Here is a 17174-nt window from a genome sequence, read left to right as displayed (position 1 = left end):
TGTGCGCTTACGCTAGTTACCTGGATCACCACGTGCAGGACGTGTGGACGTCAGTCACGTGGTACGATTCGGAATTCCGACAAAACCCGAAGGTACTGAACATGGCGGTGATTGAAGACGTTATATTCAAAACCGGGAATATATGATCCCTAGATTTTGGCTCTCTTATAGTCTGACATATGGTTTTGGGGAGCTAAATCATCAAGATACATGACCATGTTCAAATATCAAATGTTAAAACGATATATCGTTTCAGTGAAAATTAAAAGAAATACAACTTTAAGCGAAAATAATTAGCGAATAAAAAGTTGTCGTCACTTAGACATCCACTTTCAAATGATTGTTCTATCACCAGCCAGTGTCATTTAAGGGTGGCTTCCTCTGTATTCAAAGGAAATGTCTTTGTTTTGGGAGGCTGCGGTATATTCTTGTTGTGTCTCCTTGTAATGATGGAACTATTCCCTTTTTATAGTGCTCATTTTCACTGACACCTACAGTCGAATACTTAGAATACTAGAACCTAGAACAGCATATCCCACACAGTCCCATTATACTGAAATGACAGCACCTAAATTGCCACCAGGATCATACGCTATCCACTGCTGATAAGACTGTTGTGTCTCTTACACTGGAGAAAACTCACTGAAATCCTAACAGGACCAAAATTGAGGCGATATCAAGGAAGATGTCAAGACATCAGTAATAAAGTAAGTTAGGAAGAAGAGAAAAATAAGATCCCATATTTAAGTCGCCTTTTACGATCATGCAATAGGGACAGTAGGTACAATTATAACTTCATAGCTGCAAGGCCATTTTACACAAATAGTTGAAAAAAACCGCATGTAAATTATTTTAATTCTTCTGATATCGTGCTTGGACCATGTGCTCCGAAAGACTAAGTGAGTTCTGCGTCATTGATGACACCTATTAATAAGATCAAGGGCAACAAATGGCAGCGACTGATATATAAGGTAATTAAACCGAACGCGACAAAAACAGGAAAAGAGATAATCTTTCGCTCAATATGAACTTAAAATCTGGCCAAAAAAATAGTGTATGCTGACCCTATTTATGATCATAAAAGGTAAAAACATTAACTTATTTTCAATTTATCCTCAAACGTGATTATTTTCGTTGTTCAGTAGATACTGCCTCGTTTCTCTTTTTCACATGAGCCTCTGGCCCTATCAGAAAGATAGAGATACATTGCAGTCTACAAATAACTGTATCGTTGGTTTTTGTTCGCAGGAAATTAATTTTTAACTATGTTCACGGTCGAGGCGACTTTCACGAAACTAAATGCGCCCAATATCAAATGAAGCGAGTAATCATTTTTATTCTAAAGAGAAGACGGTGAGTTAAACAATATACTGAGCACTGAGTATTCACATTATGTTACATAAGGTTACAGAAGGAACCTTCTGGATTGTATATCTCAACAAAGAACAGTCATGATCTATGGTTTTTGATTCGTTTCATTTCCTTCTGGAATATCGAATTTCGTCATCATACGTATTATACATTTTATTTTTGTGAACCGTATCCTTATCACACAAAAACATAACCAATACAAAATAGCAATAAAACTAGCACAGAAAATGTTTGTATTCACAATTATCAGATAAACCCAAAATTGATTTACCGGTTTACTATTTGAATAATAGTCTCATCACATTGATGGGTAAGTGTGTAGGTCCCACTACATTATCTAGTGGTTTCTTAAGGTTCTATTATCACTAATTACTTTTCCTCAAAACTATCTCTCGGCACCGGGCTCTGTCAGATCCAGGCCGATACCTACCATTGTCTATAAAAGTGGTAGTGTCTGTTCCTTCTTGTCGCTCAACAAAATTATAACGGGAGTGGAACGACTGGATTGCCCGTTGTCAGTATAATTTGACCGGGTGCTGTGTTTGTTTGTTCTTGTTCTCTGACGGCATCATTCAGTGAGATAGCAATATAAAAACAAGAGCTGTTGGAGAACAGTTGGACACCTATTCAGAAGAAGTTGATGTTCAAGTATTTACTATTTAAACATGGAAATATGACAAATTAACAGACTCAAAAAAAACCTAAAGGGCCTAAAATTGGTTGTATTATCACGTTCAGCATCCATAAACATTAGGAAAATAAAATCACAAACATTTATGATGACTTATGCTTAAACAATTGACAAAATAGAAACTTGCTCAAAAACTTTAACATGGAAACATGACAAATCAACAGACTCAAAAAAACCTAAAGGGACCCAAATTGGTTGTGTTATCACGTTCAGCATCCATACACATTAGGAAAATTAAAATCATAGACATTTATGATGACTTAAGCTTAAACAATTGGCGAAACAGAAACTTGCTCAAAAACTTTAACGTGAAATGGGACGCCAACGCTGACGCCGACGCCGAGGTGACAACATTAGCTCCCCCTATTCTTCGAATAGGCGAGCTAATGAAAGAGAGTATACCGCTATCTCTCAAATTACGCACACACTTCACACACGCAACAGACCGCATATAAATGACCCTAGCAGTTAAAAGGGCGTTAATAACCTAAACCAACCAACCATCCCCGGTATACTATGTGTTGAAGTGTAAAATTTATGTTTTAGAAGTTTGCAGTATGCTCGTAATGCATTTCCATGTAATTATCTAGGCCAGTTCAAAATACTACATTATGTATCTCACCAAAGTCACAGATCACCACACCAAGCCCGGTCATTGACAATAGGAAATCCAGTCGTTCCACTTCAATGAAGGGGACAAGAGCAGAAACTACTACATTTATAGACTATGGTCAGTATACTGTTTCTCGACAAAGGCCGTACGCTCAAATATAGGCGAAAAGAAAGAAAGAAAATGATACAGGTATACAATTATGAGGTATGATAAGTGTATGCTTTGTGAAATAGGATGTTAAAGGCGTGTTAATTGGGTTCATCTTAAACTGGGTTTTTTAATTCCTATTGAGTGAAAATATATATCATTAACAAGTCTGAGGAAAAAGGAAACAGTGGTATATTGCAGGTTGAACAGAAAGTATGCATGTTAATTTGTTTTTCCGTTAAACCGAACATGAATTATTTTTCACCGTTCACTTTATTTCATATACTATTTAAATGGTTTGCTGTAGTTCGTTACAATCAGCTCAGGTTCATTCAGGACATGAAATTTAAACATATCAAATGCGTCTTTGGAAAGCAGACCGGCCAGCGTCATTCTTTCCTTGAACAAAAAGGCAAAGTCTAATTTTCTACCGTTATTCTTTACATGAGATCCGATCTTTATCTCTAGAAGAACGCCCATATTTGTTTCACCTCCATCCATCCATGGTAAGTGATATGCGATACTAAAGAAGCTTGGCCTCTATGTAACTCGGCGACCTCGCACCCTCTCTTATTCCTTGATTCCAATAAACCTGCTGTGAAATATGCGGATGAGCTAGACTGTGAAAACGATGGCCGTTATTTGTTTAACACAGATAGGACTGTGGTTAATCAACCGTAAAATAGGCCTCTTCCTCATGTTTGATCAAAACTAATCCCCATATTGATATGAAAGGTGACATATGACAGGTCAAAACGGAAGATAGCAGATTATAGTGTGCTTTGAATCGACCATTTGGGTAAACCAAAGAAATAGATAAACTTTGATGATATATATTTGTCGTGCAGTTTTTATTCGTGTAATCTAAAATTAATTAGCTCGAAACAAAAACAACAAAAATATATCTGTTAACAAATCATGTCTCATAAAAACATACCTTCACTTAGCGTGTCTGCAGATGATGTCTTAAAAAAATCTTTGAATAGCAAAAAATGCCTGGTGTAAAAAGAATAGTCAAATAAGAGTTACGAATCAACCCATGTGAAATTATCGGGGGAACGTTTGTTTATTTAGTTGATGGTTGCAATTCTTCTTGTCGATCCATTATTTATTCGTTGCAGTGTTTTATAAATTATTTTTCCAACAAAGTAGAAATTCACCAAGATTCTTCAACATACTTTTAGAACAGCTATTAATTCTCGAAGAGACTCGATAAAACTCCAATATATTTAATTTTTGTATCATGTTTTGAACATAAAAATTTTCCATGGATGTAAATACTTTACATGAAAGAACAGATTACTATTCATTCTATATACTTAAAACTATTCTAATTCGTTCAAAATTTCGTCCTGATTGTTATTTCACATTAACAAAGAGACTACGGGGTCTGGCGGTCAAATGTACTTGAGCGAAGAAGACCGGTATCGTCACAGAAAGTACGGATGACCTCTGTATTTATAAATTCCTCCCAATGTCCTTTTCTATAATTGCATTCGAATTGTAGATCATTTAACTCTCTACAATTTGTATAGACTTTGATCAAGCCAGGCGACCCTCTTATCAAGATAATTACACAACTTGTAACGTTGTACTTGGTAAAAACCACAAGCTACAAATCATGGACAATCCTTTCGCTCACACGAGACTCGCTGGTGTTGCATCTGTATGATAAATATGATTTTGGTAAATTATTTTTCTGTATTTCTTTAGTTTCACGGTAAATTTGACAAATGACCTGTCGCTAGCTCCATTGTTAAGAACTTGCCCGTACATTCCCCACCGACCTCAAACGACCGGGTCGAAAACCGTCATCCAATATGGCCGTAGTAGCTCGTACGACAATGGACACGCGAGACCTTGTCAACACATGCCTGTTAACGCTAACGGAACTCATCGGCAACTTATCAAACGAAAGACGATCAACAAAGGTTAAGATTGGGTTAGAGGCTGAATGACACATAAGAATGACCCATGACCTTTCACGTAAAAGGGGTATCGTGTGCGTGCGCGCGGGGCACCACGGGCCTACCCGGTCATTAAGACGCCGTAACCAGGACCTGTCCTAGAATGGCCACGGTCGCCTTCCGGGACCATTGGCGACTTTTGACATTTAAAAGCAATCAACTACAATCGAAGGGACTTGAAGGGATACAAGGGATACGTAATACATCATCTCATCTAAAATGCCAATGTTTCATTTTTTTTCATTTCATGTCTTTGATGAATATGCATATATATTTTATCAATTATAGTAATTTTGTTCATTTTAAGAAAATATTACAGCATAAGATTTATTCTATACCGGCATACCTGTAATTCCCCCCTTGTGTACCCCTGGACCACTTGTCCCGGAAATGTGCTATGATATCAAAATTAAAGGATTCAATTTGTAAATGTTTACAGAGACAAGTGACCGTTGAAATTGGTCAATATTAAATCAGTATAAAATTGATGACCCCTACCGGCTTTTTTCAATGACCATGCGGGATACGCCGATTTATAATTGCTTAATTTTATTAATTTGTCCGAGTAAGGAAATATTTACAGTGCAGAATCTACAGATAATTGTCTTTTTATGATGTGTTTATATCTTTTGTTTCAAAAGGCCAAACAAGCCGGACCAGATGTGTAAAATGATAAACATGATATAACGATACGTCGATGATGATTTAGAGGAGAATTGTGATGAATTTATCGCATAAATTTGACAGACGAGAAAACATGGCGAAAGAGGATACCCCCAGCATATGTTCCTAACAAGTTGTAAAAAACACGACTAGGCTTTGAAAATTGATCTGATTGTCCTGTGTACGGAGTTTGTTTCCGTAATAGCAGAGGTAAAACATGTCCAACCCTGTCTTCTTCAATATATTCATTAGGGTATCATCCAATCAAAACAACCAGCAAGCACAAAAGAATCATCAAAAAATAATCGTTACAATAGTAAAGTGAGAGTTGCTCCCCTTGGACGGCGATTCAACGCTTTATGACGTACAAAATAAATCAAGTTTCATGTAAAAAAACGATTCCTACGCTTAACTAAAGGTTAACTTACCTTGACCAGAAAAAAATAATATAATGAAAATCAGGTTGTGTTTGTGTCCTTTTTATATCATTATTTGTTTTCTGTATGGTTAACTAAATTCAAACCATTTGGTTGCCTTGTTTTATAAATAAGCCTTTTATTCATAAGAAATGACTAAAAGGGAATCATTTTAAGAGGCTCATTTTTCATTATTTCATAAGGGTAACCTTTGTGTTATACATGAACACTTCGGGAAAGGATATGCAAGACATTTCGACAATATGGTTGATATATGAACCACAGTATATCTTATTAATGTGTAATAGATATACAGTTGAAATCTGTAATCTTGACATGCAAGTGTTGTCGAAACGTTATCAACGAAAGACTGGGTAGCTCACAATTGTTTTAACGTACGTTAAGATATTTTGCCACCAAAACAAACACAAGCATAATTTTGATTTTAAGGCTTACTGGTGAATTTAGAAATATTACATATGATATCAACATGGCATTAACTACTTACATGCATGTGCAATCGGACTCAACTGGCTAATATTATTTCTCCGTCTTGAAAAAAACGATTTGTTGATTCTTCAAATATAATAAACAGAACATGTTACTTTCAACAACCATTGATCACCGTAAGGTAAGGACACCGGAACTAGGTATCCCCTAAAGTGGGAATGTGAAAATCGGAATTTTAAAGAGGTATGATTGTCGCTTTTACCTGCATTTTGAGATGTTTTGTATATCATTATGTGGCTGATATATTCGGAAACGCGTGTACCAAACGTCAGTCTCCAAAAACATCTGAAAATGCAGACAAAAACCTTTGTTAAAACCCTTATGTTCACATACATTCTCATTTCAGGGGATGCCTAGTTCCGGTATCGTTACCCGTTTGATTGATTTTTTATGTCAAACTTTTACCCATCAAATAAAACCTTTGACAATATTCCATTTCTTCAGGTTTAAAGTAACATTGTCCCTAGCTGAATTCATAAGGCTTAACCTCTAACTTCAAAAGAATATGACAATTGAAGTACGGCCTCGCATGTATGCGATATGCTTATGTGTTTATTTTGTTGGATTTGGGAGATTGCTGTCATTGACTCTTTTGTCCAGTTTATAGCGCTATCTCACTGAAGCATACTTACCGTATCTCAATTCAGGATCAAAGTACCTAATGTCCACAGCTAATGGAGAATATGAATATATTTTGATGCAAATATATAAAAAAAAAATTCACAATAATGTTACAAATTTTAAAAAGTAATATCAAAATGAAGCAAGTAGCAATTGTTATAAGGTAACGCGGCATTAAAGATATATACATGTATAATGTCCCAAAAACTTATCTTGAGATTGATGCTTTACAAAAAAGGTTTTAATAAGCGGAGGAATTTGATGTATATACCATAAAAACGGTAATTATCTACTCTGTCCAATTCGGGACATGTTTTAACACCCTGTATATCCAAAGTAAACTTGATGAAATAGGAAAGTTTTATATAATTAAACATATTACATCCAGTATCAAAGCATGAACTACTTATTCAAATGTCAGTCATTCAATAAAATTGACTATTACAAAAGATTTGCAACTGCTTGGATTACCTATATAAGAATAGGAAAAATTAACAAATTACTGATAGTCACAACTTTGTCGGATAAAAATAGATACCATTATACATTAATGCATAAACTTGCAAATATTCCCTAATACATAGCATGTCCAATCTAACACTTGTGACAGAACTATTTGAGACTAATTGCATTGTATGCATATCACTGTCACATATCATCCTATATGACTCTACCGTTTATTTATACATCATATCTCCTCAGCTTTCACAGACAGACAAACGTATAGCCGAATTCTCCTGATATGTCCCAGAACGTGTATTGCGACTTACATTTCTGAGGTAATGTTCGCGCGTCTTTGCGGACAATAAAAGTAGGAAATACTATTTCTGAAATAAAGAAAAAAAAATAAAAATAATAATAACTGTTCGTCAAAAGTCTATAACATAAGAAAATTAAAGATACATATAAAAAGCATATGTAAAGATAAATGAAATATCAGGCAGTAAATCCATTGCTGATGGAAAACTGCTTAATATAGGTGACGTAAGATATAGTCCTTAGTTGATAATAAGACGAATTAATTTTGTTACTTTTCTATTTGTCTTTATGTAATACAACAATATTAAAATTAGTAATGAATCACTTCAATGGATTTTAAGTTTTAGTGTTACAATTATTAGAATAAAAAACATTAAGTCGCAAGAATGAAATACCGTCAACTTTATTGTACACGTACCTAATGTCGAAAAAGTCCAATCAATGTATCTCCAGCGGGAAGTGGATTATCGACCAACTACCCAATTCAGATAGACAGCATGACGAATGAGTGCTAGGATCTCACTCTACTGGTGCCTCATATCTGCTGTCTTGGGTACGGCAATCTGAAGTATGAATGAATAATTCGATATTTCAAAAACAACAACCAAGAATTGATTGTATGCATTTGTGTGTATATTTAACAAATTTTGAGCATTTGATTGAAGTAACTAAAACTTTAATCACCACTACCTTTCCGAAATTGATAATTCTGTAGAATCGCAAAGTTATTAGCTTAACGCTAACTCAACACTTACCATATGCTTATAAACAATTTGAAGAAATATATCATGTTGATTTCCTTGTTTAATTTTTTGGTTTTTTTTTTCATATGTTTTGTACATATGTCATAAAATACATATGTATGCATATTGTAATAATGTTGAATTCACCGAAGCCATGTTGAAGGCTTTCCCAAATCACAAGATATATTATAATTATGTAGAGAGTTGGCATTGTTTTAGAACACTTCAAGGCCAAATCAACGGTAAAAAAATTGTTTCAAAATCTTTGTTTGTTCTATGAAACATAATAGGTATTTTGTGTGGTTTTTTCTGCTGGAGATAGACATCTTTTTGAATTTTATTCAGTATTCTAAGATATATATATTAAAATAGTTTTTCGATTCATAAAAACCCAGTCCTAATTGGTATATATATCATCAATTTCTTTTTATTATAGGGACCGCAGAATCAAACCAAAAAAGATTTTTCAAAATCCCCTTATCCCCTTGAAGATTTCATAGAGAGGTGAATGTTTCAGAGCCTCTGATTGGGTTTTAGTGTCGCATCAGTTTCAAATGTTTAATGTATTGGTAGGACAATATATGTAGATGTTAAATATTTGTTTCAGACAGGGATGATAATAAAGAAAGGAATTTTATAAACATTTGATCAAATTTTAGTGCGGAATTCATAGAAAGATGGAACCCCATATGAATTTAGCAAGATTATACTTTTTTACCAATTTTTTTTCGCAGTTGTTTGAGATGACCCTATTCAAAATTAGTGATGAGTGACCAGACTTGAACACTCCATTTAACCTGGACAGTGGCAAACGTTAACATTGTCGTCGATGGAAAACCAGTCAGTTCTGCGGTCTCATCACGGAACAAAGAGCTACTCATCAATGTGTACCAGTAATCTACGTGAACGTAGGAGTTAACCATAGGGCCCACTATCGGCATCGGCAGGAAATGGAGAATTTGATGTAAGCAACAGTCAAGCTGCTTGTCCAAAAAGCAGATAACATTTGTGATTGTTATATTCTAAAGTAAATGTGGTCAGTTCTTTTGCAGAAACAAAATACGGTATAATGGATAGTGTAGAAAACATCCAAAGAATGATATCTAAATAATTTGTTGAACCACTCTCCCAAACACAGGTTAGGGAGAATCATAACACATTGAAATGCATGGCTAACTCCTCTTTCTCTCGAATTGCCTTCATCTACTTCTAGAATATAACATCCAGTCACTAGATTTTGATCTGATCATCGAATATGTTAATTGATTTATTTTATTTCATAAATACACATATATTTTGTACATGTAGCTTTTTTCATCATCGAAGTAACATATGTAGAATATAAGTGTTTATCAAATTTTAGCAACATCTATGGGAAACTTACAATTGAATTCCAATGGAAATCTGTTAAGTTAAAATATCAATAAAGGTGTGAAGCAAGAATTTAGGTAGAACACATTTTGGCAAACATTCATTTTCAATTCATTTTTAGCATAATGAAATTTCATTTGTTTTATTTTTAGATGTTTATATATGAGGAAGACCTTTGTTTAGTTTATACAAATATTAAGGAAAGAAATATTCACACGTGCAGTCAATCCCATTTTCAATTGGACACTGGTAATGACACTTATACCAGTATAACTCTTCATTTAAAACCTGAAGACGAATCCGTAATTCGATTACACAATTAATAGTATGCATTTTAACAAAAATGTAACATAACATGTGTTTTTGACTCGACAAATCACAAGGGATCGTAGATAAACCCATGTTACTTATACTGATTTATAGAATATATGTAAATCTATTCCATATTTAGTATATACGCTAAAATAGCAGACCCCGAAATGAAAATTATTTTCCAAAAATTTCTCGAATACACCCAAAAGAAAAAAAGAAAAACCTCTCCTGATCTAATTTTTCAAGTTTGATAATTATTTTGATATATTTGTATTTTTCGATGTTTTTTTTATTGAATTTATCAAACAAACATACGTTTATTTTAACTGTAGAATGAATTGTTGATCAATTACCGATATCATTACTATCATGAAAAATTTCATCATTTTTAATAACACGTTTAGAATATCTGCTTGATGTAAAGAATCATCGACTCCAACCTATGCGACATCTTATTATACAGGTCGATGACTTGTATAAATGGTCGTCTGCTCTAAGATGCAACGATAGCCTTTCTTTGCTTTGGTGTAACGTGTCATCATATTTGAACAAGACGAGCATTAATTAGCAAGAAATGTGGGGGCTATGTCAAAGGTCTCGCCACAACTGTAGGCACCGTGAACGTCACAAACCCCAATATTTACTTAGGAAACTGACATCGATATTACCATAGGGGAACTCGTGGCACCTATCGCGACCGAAGCAACTTCTAATAACGAATCCCATCCGGCCCGCATGTAGCTCATCATCACCACCGCGCCGGACATTGCAGAGGACATTTTTCCGCGCGCGTTCCGTACCGATCGCGAGAAGACAAGTCGATCTAGTGCACGTGCCGTACAAGCGTATGGAAACCATCAGGTAATCCATAGCAACTTCTCAAAGACCGTCTAGAGAAACATAATGTGTTTGTAACCCGCTTGTATTGCCCGTCTTGTCATATACATATGATTCAAATGAATGTCTTCCTCGTAATGTGTCGGCGCCTTATTGCCATTTCTGTTATATTATTGTCAAAAATAGGCAGCGTATTGTTTTGTAATGCGTCTTGGAAGGTCGTATATGAAAGCTCAAGCATATTTCAACCCGCTTGTAATAATCGCGAGTTAATCATCTTTCCGATCAATGTCAACATTGTCACGTGTTAGCTTGTAATCTGCTAACCGTCGGGTGATCATCGACTCATTTGTCTAATTAATGTCTGTTTTAAAACAAAGAGTGCGTCCGCGGTAGTGACGCCACGTGTTCTGGCGAAGAATACCAGATTAACCCGCGTGGTTTCATTTTATTCAAACAGTAGCCCTGTTTTAATATGAGCTGAACTTTAACAGAAATTTACATTGCTAGGCTGTAGTACCGACTGAGATCGTTGACAAGAAAAGATAAGTTTAAATCCTTAAGTCTTAAACATTTCCTACCACAAGAACAAAATATATTACTCAAGGAAAGATTAATAGAAGCTCATATGAAATGTCAATCTTTTCTGATCACCTTTTTAAAAGAGTTCATTCGATCTGTTTCAGTCAGGCGCTTGCACGACAAAGAGGTTGATCTAGATGGATCATGCGCTCAAACCATTCCAAAGAGTTCGCGCCGAAACCCTGCAGACGGCATGTGAAGAAGATCCCAAGTTTTAAAACAATCTTAGTCATCCACTGAGCTTCCTTCTAAAGTACTGTACCCTAAATAAAGATAGATAGCGAGTTTGTTCGCTCGATCACTGAGAGGAATACGCATACCTGGAATAGTATTCAGATGAGGAGTTAGGGAAGCGTCCCACAGGTGAATGTTTGTGAGTTGTATATGACTGTGGAGGGGAAGTTTGTGTCGTCTGCCTGGGTGTAGTGTCGTAACACGTCCACGGACTGGGACTGTTTGTTATGGTATTAGTACGGTAGCGACACCTATTATGGTACAAATTCACCTTAATCCGTCCGTCAATCTGTCAACATAAAACTCACTCTTACTAAAACATACAAATAACTTTTAAACTACAAACATGATGTATATACATACTATAGCATAATAAAACCATGCAAGTTTACTTGTTTTTTTTATTATTTATGTGGTGTAAATAAAAGAAAAAAAGTAACTTGCGGTTTAATGTATTGCGGAATTTATTTATCTTCTACACATGATTCAAGCTGGATTAACTACAAAACACACCCTCTGTTATATCAGATAGTTTTGGAAATAGTTATACGGGTGATGAAGTGTAATAGAGAACTTCATAAGCAGACGTCATAATTCATTTTCTATCAGAATTGAGTGAGATGGAATAAAAACAAGATGATGATTGAGAATTATTTCCAAAATAAAAACCGTACTTCTCACAGGAAACTGGAAAATGTAAGCAAAACCTTATTCTGCATTCAAGGGACAAAAAGGAATGTACACGTATCCTCGGCTAGTTCCAAGACTGTAGACCAGGTGTTCAAGTAGTAAGCGTTTTTACAGAATACAGAGACAATATTAAATGTATACACAAATTATATCATGCTCTCAGCATGACAATCCAGAAATCAACCTTAATCTAAACCAGTTTTGTGTAAGTTTAAATCATCCTGTCGTTCATACGTTTTTAATGCCAACGTCACAAGACAATAGAACGACAGGACAATATGGACTGATTTCTGTGCTTGTCTGCATTAAAATAAGATGTAGTTGTTGACTTAAACTTGGTTATGAGAACCTTGGTCTTGTATCTGTAAGTAGATATATTCTATTTAAGCCGATTCTCACCATACTAATCTAGCTTTAATCCATGCTCAGTTACTAGTTCTAGACGAGCATGCAATACGACTGACATCCTAAGTTTATATTTAAGTTTGGCCTATTTTATCTAAAGCCATCGTAACAGGGTCATATGAGGACACATCAGGTATTGAAGACGGAAGGAAACCGGATGACCCGGAGAAAAGTCCCCGAACTCAATACATCTTTATAGGTTTCGAACTCACAATCAAAAGGTGAAAGGTCAGTGGGTTTAACCTCTTGGCCTCAGTGGTCCCTTACATTGCGGAAAGAATAAGAAAATATTAAAATCATGTCATTATGTAGGCAATTTCCTTATGGGTCTAATTGCGTAGTTTGTCTCGTGGTATTGCCTTATAAATTTTCCTTTCAAAATTGACATTATGAACTTACCCTAGAAAATAAAACAAATTACTGTAAACAAACTTTCTTTCGCGTGCTATTTATCACGATCGACTGAACTTCACGAAAGTTAATCTCCACGAATTGCTATCAACATAACAGATGCCGACGTTATCCAAGTTTTTTAATGTGAAGTAATGTGAAAGTAGAACTATACTCTATACCGTGAAATTTATATCTGAATTTTTTTTATGAAATGGAATTCACTAAATTTAGTAACAGCGAATAAAAGTTGGTTTACAGTATACAAGTGTAGAAGAACAGGGAAAATACACATGATTCCTGTTCCGACCAGGAATCGAACCAGAGTCTCCAGTTCCATCGACTGTGCCAGAGAAGCATGCTCCGTCAGCTGATTGACAGAGATCGTACTTAACACTATTTACAAACCACAACCACCGACGTCTTTCACATAAGTACAGTCACAATGATAATAGGATTACCTAGAATAATAATTTCACACATTGCAAATGCCTGTCACACAATTCTATATTGAAGACTACATTCGTTGGCTTCTAACATTGGCTTGAGATGATCAATAGAATGTAGAAGGTAGGGTGATTTTGTATGTTATATTAATTAAGCACGTTTGCTTAGTATCAATATTGAGGTCAGTATGTGTGGGACTCGTAGTATTGACCGATAAATAAAATCCATTGAACTTCCTTGTGTCAAGATAACATGCATTGACCTCCTAACAAGTTACAGGAAGTTGAAACTAAAATTCAAAGCTAACCTAAGCTATACCGTTTTATTTCATTCAATTTGTCTCGTTAGTATTAACTGGTCACTAATTAAAACTACTTCGTTATTTATAACATGGGTGAGAATCTTCAATACGTATTTCAATACAACACTTTATGATTATACTGCAGTTTCTCAAAACACACAAGCAGGCACCATGATCAACACATTACATACGTTTTGGTTTTTTTTTTAAATAAAAGGCTTAGCTGTTATTGGGCTTAAAGCGTTATCAACCGAATTTCCGGATTTACATTAAAGATGCTCCGCTGCTCTATCAAGAACAGGAGCAGACGAATTAGTACATGTATTGTTCTTTACACCATTACCACCATTGAAAAGTTTGAGCTTCTTATTATGCTTCAAAATTAAAAAAATATTGAAGACAATTAATTGCATTATATAAAAAATCCATGGCACTATATCTTATATGAAATGATCGAATTACAGATTGAGCATATACCAAAAGAAATTATTTTATATGTATTTTTGTGTTAAATAAACACATATATACAAGGTGAAACATCACTTATTGTTCGAATAATGGGTATCGTTCATGCTCTGTCGGCAGTAGAGCATCTTTAAGCATTATAAACCAATTTTCCTGGTTTTCATTAAGTAAGCTACGTCTCCCTATGTTCGTAAGGTTATTTTATTACAGACTTACTTTACGGTAATAAATAGCAAGTACTGATACTGAACAATTCCATGAACCCTACAGAACAAAATGACTATAAATTCATACAATGTTATATTCGTAGAATAAGTATCTGCAAGTATCTGTCACTTTCAATATCAGCAAATTGCGGAACATATTGATGGATAGTCTTCTTAAAACGTTAGACTATACATTCAGGAATAGTCAGAATAATGAACGTGGCAATGAAATGTTTGGTCAATAGCCTTAACAGTTATGCAATAGAAAGATTTCACGATGAACCATTTCACTTTCAATGATAAAAGTCAAACACATGGGGATTATAACTCAACATTTTAGTCAAACGATTTGTGACGTTAAATAGTAGTCGTAACCTCAGAAGTGGTATAGTTTTTATAACTGAGTGCTAGGATTCGTCTGTTCGACATTCCTATGAGTCTTATTTTCATACAAAAGACCAAATTATAATACAGTTCCTGGTTGAGGGCAGGTAGTTCAAAGCTAAAAAAACGATAAATATCTGTGCTTGAAAATACACAGTACTTCATAATATCTAGACGAGTTTTAAGATTGTTTGTCTTCGCGATGAAAAATAAATATAACGAAGTAGCAAAGTTGCAATAAAAAGTTAAAAACGATAACCCAGGAGCAAAACCAAATAATTTATACCTTTGGATAATAATGAACACGATGAAGAGATCAGGAGCTTCGGGAGAGAAAACGTTGTTTGCTTCATAGAGGTGTTCAGCCGCACAAATCTAGACCACAATGACACCAGCCGTATACATCTAGGTCAAGAGAAGGAGAAAACGACACCGGACATGAAAATCTAGGTCAGGTCACATCAGTTTAAATTTAAGTTAATTGATTAGGATGCTACTGTGATTCTAATCAATAATGAACAATGTTCTTCGTGCATTAATAAAAATGAAATGATGCATTTATATGGCTGTAATACATATCCTTATTCTTGCCAATCACATATTACTATTCTATCACTGGTTCGTCCTAAAATAACTTCTAAATGTTTAAACTATAGGACGTTAAACAAAATAAATCATTTATTTGTAGGTATTTAAGACGTAATGTAATTCAATAAGTTGTAAATAGCATTAATTAACTCTTTATTTCCGCAAGATGAAAAGAACCAACATTTATAGATATTTATATTTCCTTTAAAGGGGTATTTATTGATAACGCAATATTCATAATACTTAATTAGTTGGATTAGGATTATTCCTCTATGTGTTTTATGATAGGCTGATCTTTTGAGACTTTCTTTACTAGATTCACAATTTAGTCATCTTTCAAGAAGATGCAATAGAAATATACGCACTATTATAAACTCCTACTTTTAAGCCAATGCTATTGTTTTCCATTATGCATCACGAAACAAACCCCACGTATGCTTGTATGCTGTGAGTTCATTTCTCAATATAACTATAGAAACAAATGGTACACAATGATATCGTACCATGCTAAACTGCAGACAAATGGTATTTTCTCTATCAAAACCAAGAGCATACAAATGAGTATTTTCTTCCGTTACAAAAGTTACATACATTACACCATTAAAACCATTGAAATTTTTTACTTCAAGATAAAAATACTAAAAATAATAAAACGTGTTAGGAAAAAGTTAATGGCACCATGCCCTACATGGAATGAAGGACTGATTACGCATCCCCCAAAAGTATATTATTTAAATCATTTTTATATTATTTTGTCTCAATTAAGTAAATTAAGTTACCAACAATTGCAGTTCAAATCTTGATTATCATTTATGCTCGAGCGGCTGTGGAACATGTCGTTTAAAATTTGGCATGGCAACCAACAAACATATCTGTTTTATTTTTTTATTAAGTTTTTTAATAATTCAGCAATCACCAATCGCTGTGAACTAGGATTAAATATAGGATTGCTGTTAAATAAATCCTATAAAAAAGGAGTTATATTTTGTAGTTTACACTTCTTCAAATCTTTCATTATTCGGGGTTTTTATCGTGTATTCCCCTGTTAGTTTTACCTGCTGCAGAATATACAGACATTTTTATTTAGCTTATTTCTATTTACACTTTATCTTAGATAAAATTCCTAATAAAACCGTCTTTTGACAATTTTGTCATGAATAAAACGCTCCACTCTCTACACAATAATGATACACCGTTCCTCTTTATCAACACCTCACATTTATTTTATTTGATAACAAACAATATACTGTTGATGAAAACAACGCAATCGATTAACTTTTCATCTAATGTCAATTCCCTCCGTAGACATTTAAAAACCAACCAGTCGCACCATTACTTAATTGGTTGCGTTTGCTAAAACTAACGCCATGAGTTTAAGATATATCTTATTAATAAAAATATTAAAACGTCATATTGTGCTTATGCTCGAAAACAAATAAATACTGCAAATGTTAATATCTT

This window comes from Argopecten irradians, chromosome 7 (assembly GCF_041381155.1).
Source record: "Argopecten irradians isolate NY chromosome 7, Ai_NY, whole genome shotgun sequence".
NCBI lineage: Eukaryota > Metazoa > Mollusca > Bivalvia > Pectinida > Pectinidae > Argopecten > Argopecten irradians.
The sequence above is the reverse complement of the archived record's forward strand: the minus strand, read 5'-3'. Positions refer to the sequence as shown.